Genomic DNA, 5,926 nt, shown 5'->3' with positions numbered 1-5,926 from the left:
ATGACTCCTTCTTCTAGCATTTTACCTACTTCATCATTTATTTCATTCTGGAATTTCATAGGGAGTCTGTACGAGGGTACATAGATAATTTTCTGCTTGTCCTTTAACCTTATTTGATGCTCGATCACATCTGTTTTTCCTAAGAATCCATCCGTAGTGGAAAAAACATCATGATATTTAGTTAAAAGTTCAAAAATTTTCTGCTGAATTTCTTCGTCTTGAATGTCTTTATTGATTTTATTTTTAATAGATTGCAAAAGGGATTCATCCGCAACTGATTGAGCGTGATTGATTTCAGTAACGGTAAGAATACGATGTTTATAAACTTCTACATCCAAGATATGTTGATTTTTGTGAATTACTAAAGTGTTATTTAAATGATTACAGACTTCAATATTACATTGTTGATGTGAGCCTACTGTATAAATAGCTTGTGTGACAGACAATCCGTTAGTTTTCAAAGTGTCGGAAAGGATTAATATTTCAGATCCCGGTAATGTTTTCTTTATTTGCACTATTAAATTCGAAGGTACTTTTGGCTCGATAGATTGCGTGCAAGATGATATTACGGGTGAACGAGAATTCTGCTGGGTCGCGTATATTATTTCTTTATTAGTGGGACAAGTTATTGGTTCTTCAACGTACGTTACGGTTACATTTGTCGTCTCCTTTTTATCCAAAACTGATTTTAAGGTATTAGAAGACTTATAGAATTTTCCTTTGATATACACGCCGTGCTTGGCAGGGGCTAAGATAATGTTTTGATTTCCCATAGATGGGTATCCTATAATTACAGCTGGATACATATCAATGTTTTGTACAACAACAAATGTATCGGCAAACGTGCGCTTACCGACCTTGAACTGTACATGAGTTATGCCTATGACATTTAATTCATTATTTCCTATACCCGAGAGTCTCACTCCGGATTTTTCTATCGGAAAGTTCGAAAACAACAAATGATGTGTCCTCAAATCCATGATATTACGTGGACTACCAGAGTCAAAAAATAACGTAAAGGATTTGTGTTCTAAATTTACAGCATATAATGTTGGTCGTAACTCATTTTGGCTTATTATTGTATGAATTCGTTGCAAATCTACGGGAGCATGCACCGATTTACTTAATTCGGCCGTGTGTTTCATAGGAAAATCTATTGCCTCACAATGATCTGATAAAACATTAAATTGATTATTCACTACTATTGATGTTGACTTGAATGACCTTGACCCAACATCACCCTCTTCCCCACTGGAGTTAATTATGTGGTATTTGCTTTGCTCTGCACATTCTGAAAATAAGTCTGACCTTGCGAGGTCTGGTTTGACGACCCTGGCTCAGCGTTATTCGAAGAAGTGTTTGTTTGTTTCGGATTCTGAACTACATTGACGTTTGGCTGTTTCTTCTTATTGTTAAAATGAGGATTTTTCTTTTTATTTCCATATGGAACTGACTGTGGAATTGACTGTGTATTTCTAGGATTCTGTTGTGTCTTACGCGAGTAGCACTGACTATATGAATGAGTCGAACTATTATGTATCGAACAGAATTTCGTTCTGCAATCCGCGATCAAGTGACCTTGACGTTTGCAATTATATCACGTCATTCCCGCAACTTGACTATTATTAACTACATTTACTTGTTGTGGCTTTGTTTCATTCTTTGCAAAAACTTGAGTTAACACGGGATCAAGGTCAGGACACTTTGACATCTGTTTTTTTATCTGTTTATATACATCCAATTCCGTACTTGCAGGCGTTAACTTTTTATCAAAACACCGCACTAAACCTTCAGGCAACATAAGTGTCATGCAAGATAAATACATTAATCGTAAAAAATCTTTCACGGAGATGTTATCTCTAGTAACCCAAGTGGAATTACCTAAAATATCTTGATATTCATTAAGCCTATCAGCTATGAGAGCTGCTCTCTCAATAACATTGAGCCGATTCATAGTAGCTTGATTAAGTGTATTTCTTAACGTTAATACTACATCCAAGGCTTCTTCACCCCCATAGACCGTGCGTAATCTAACTTTGAAATCATCCCAGGTAACTGCTTCTTGAAATGAAACACCTCTTAAATATGCACTCGCATCCCCCTTAGAAAAATCTATAAAACTTTTAGCTTCTTGTAATTGTACAAAAGGGTCTACGATTTGTTTGGCATTTAAATGGGCATCGACGGATGAAATCCATGACTCTACATTTTGAGGCAAGAACCCATTAACCTGACCCTGAAAAGGAAGGATTGCAGACCTGGCATTTACAAGCGTCACAATCGGGAGAGGATTAATCTGTCCTACGCCACTAGGTCCAGGGATGGGGCTCACAGGGGGCGTCATGACTACTGTATTTCTTTTTCTATCTCTTTGACCCCTTGCAATTCTATCAAAATATCTATATGAATACAGACGTCCACTGCGTAAATGCATAAGCACTGAATGATAAAGATTATAACAAAATTCCCCAAAACAATGCTACTAATCCCAAGACATTTCCCGAGAATTTCTGAAAGAAAACAGAACACAAAGATATTTCCCGAGAATTTCTGAAAGAAAACGGAACACAAAGATATTTCCCGAGAATTTCTGAAAGAAAACGGAATTAGCACAAAGAGAAAAAATTCTAGATGAGAATTCGGAGTTGAACACAGTTTCCTTTAATGAAAGGAAAATAAAAGATTAGCAAACCATTCACCCCGGTAATAATCGACTAACGACTCGTGATAACTACACTTCACTGACCAAACTGAAATGAATAAGAAAATTGTACTTAGCTTTATATGGTTCTGTGTGATGTCGTCATATCCTCTCTCTCTCTTGATGTTTGGGTGAATTTTTCGGTCTGATTTCCTCTCTCTCTCTTGATGTTTGGGTGAATGTTTCGGTCCAATTTCCGTTGAATGTAGTGCTTCCTGGAATGTTTTGTAAGCGTTGAACGTCAGTCCTTGGGTTTCCTAGGATGTTGATTGAAGATCCAGTTCATCAGTTTGTATGTATAACATTCATTAAATGTTTTATTCTTCGATGGACTATGATACTTAGTCAAAATTGTAGATTCATTACTGTTGATTTCTTGAAGATCTTTCTCTGGTTCTTACAGTTTTATTGTTGATTTCTTGAAGATCTTCCTCTAATTCTTAGAGTCTTATTGTTGATTTCTTGAAGATCTTCCTCTAATTCTTAGAGTCTTATTGTTTATTTCTTGAAGATCTTTCTCTGATTCTTAGAGTTTTATCGCTGCCACCATTTATTTAGTGTGCTACTGTTATTAACACACATTGAGTATGTGTTGTTTGAGATGTTGAGTCTTGAAATAAAGTCAAGCATGTTAACTTTAAAATGGTTTATTCTCTAAAAACAACAGTGTTAACATCTCCATCACAGGAGTATAGCTAGTTTGGTCGGATGACCAATTCAGGTGAAGTATAGATAAGAACTGCCTAAAACATCGATATCACAGATATCATATATTTAGTTATCTCAGCATTTAAACACAATATGTAAACTTTACATTAGTCTAGGAAGACACCTGCATCCGGTGGCGACACAATCTTTCACACGGTATGCATTTGTGTTTATGCTTCATAAAAATGTTACATTGCTGAGAGATGCAAAATGCATCCTGTTATGATTTTGTCTGACTACAGCAAATCTCACGCTAGCTTCTTCTTCCACAATGAAATATTACGTCATGTGTTTTAAACATGTAATAACTAACTATTACTTATGTACACCTGGCTGTAGATCGTCAATTTTTTCCACTTACAATGCCTTCTAACAAAATATTTTCCCTGGGAACATTCTTCAGTTTATCAAAAAATTCTTTAATTACATTCCTACTTCGACCAGGGATTTTCCTATATTGTGTAGGTACACAAATTGCATAACCCAATTCCTCATCGTCTGCCCAAACTTTGAGGTTTTGAGCTACCCTTCGCATGCAACAATCTAACTTAATTTTTTTTCTCTTTTGACCACCGCAGTCTATTCCATATTCAAACAAATGGGATAGTCCCCATTCCTTGAATAAAGACATTGAAATATTCTTACTGTTACAACCTCCCAGGTTGTAATGCAGGTTCTTCTAAGATAATTATATTTTCAAGGATTGCAGTCGGTAAATGTGCATCAGTGATAAGGAAGGACGGAAACAGAAACCCAAGAAAACTTAATATTTATTATAAACAAGAATAATAACTTAAATCAACCTTGTGAGACTAAATACACTTAATTACACATAACAGACAAGAGAACTAATATCTGGTTCTCAGAAACTCACAAGAAAACCTAAAGCTAATATACTAAGCCCTAAAGAGAAGAAAATTCCAAGAGAGAAAACATTTAATAATAACAAAGTGGATCCAAATAAGGCTAGACAAAATAATCAATAACCTAATAATAATAATAAGGTAGAGGAAGTAAGAGATGAAAAAAAAGGAAAACCTTAATACTCCTACCTACAATACAAATCTAAACAATGCGGAACTCGGATTACTAAACATTAACACACAACATATACCAATGAAACTCCTATATATACATACATCTATAAATAAACGCAATGGGTGCTGCCGTACATGTCACTTCACGAGCCAGGTTGCTCTAACTCTTGTATATAACAGCTGGACTAGTTGGACACGGTCCTTCTACGGGCCGACCAAGGGAAAGGCCCGTGCCAACAAGAAGAGTTGGCTGTAATACTCTACGAACGAATGAAGGACACGGGAAGTAAATGCAAAAATCCAGTGTCGGGAAGCAGCAACGACACAAATCCCGTAAATATCCTCCGACGGGAGCAAGTGGCAGAAACTTCAGTCGCAGATGACAGAGCATCTGCTAAACACTCAACAGAAGTGTGAAGGTAATATCCAAAGTTGACCTCCAAATCACAATGAATGCCGAGACGGGAAATAGTGCTGGTGAGAGATTGTCAAGACCCGAACTGGGTTGACCGGTCGACCATGTCCACTCATCACCTTCCCAGCGTTTATAAACACTCAAAGCAAAAGAATAACAATCGTTAAAACGATAGTTCACTAATACACCAAGGAGGAGGAGGAGGCGCCAGAACACTGTCAGACAATCATAGAGCCACTTAACTTACAGTAACACAAGAGTAAACATACTCAGCAAAAATAATCTAACTTAAAAGAAAACAAGGCTGATTTAAATCAACAAAAGAAATAATAATAATTTTACGTTAACCTAATACCTTCCTCCCCCAAAACAAAACAAAAAAATATTCACATAAAACACATTTTTTAAAAATCAAATACTGTAAGAATGCTAAGATGAAAAGGAATTAACTTAATATTCTAGAGATACAAAATCAGATAAGAAATATTTAAACCACCCTGAAAAATAAAGGTTATGAATATTATTACAATACACATGACAGAAGAAGCATAGCTTCACGAAGAAAACTTACCAAACCAGACAACAGGGCACCTTAAATAAAAATAAGGCTAAACTATAACTCGAACGAGTACCAAATAAAAAAAAACAAAAATAATAGACCTTACTAAGATTGAACCTACATCTAAACTAAACTCTAAGATAAGTACTCACTCATACTCACACACATACTTACCATTATATTTTATTATGTAAAACTAGTTTTATACAAATCCAATGAAGACACGAGAAGGGCGAGGGAGGGACAAAAGCCAAGATTACATACGAGAAAGGGCATCAGGAATACGGTTCTCTGATCCCTTAATATGTTTGATAACCAGAGTTAATTCCTGCAATTGCAAAGCCCACCTCAAAATCCTCTGATTGGACCCTTTCATCCGTTCTATGAATACTAGAGGATTGTGGTCAGTCCAAATCTCTATATGGAAAGAAATTGGTCACATAGGGTTTAAAATGTAACAGAGTACGAACCAAGGCCAAGGTCTCCTTCTCGATAGTAGAGTACCT

Source organism: Palaemon carinicauda, chromosome 22 (genome assembly GCF_036898095.1).
Source record: "Palaemon carinicauda isolate YSFRI2023 chromosome 22, ASM3689809v2, whole genome shotgun sequence".
Lineage (NCBI taxonomy): Eukaryota > Metazoa > Arthropoda > Malacostraca > Decapoda > Palaemonidae > Palaemon > Palaemon carinicauda.
The sequence above is the reverse complement of the archived record's forward strand: the minus strand, read 5'-3'. Positions refer to the sequence as shown.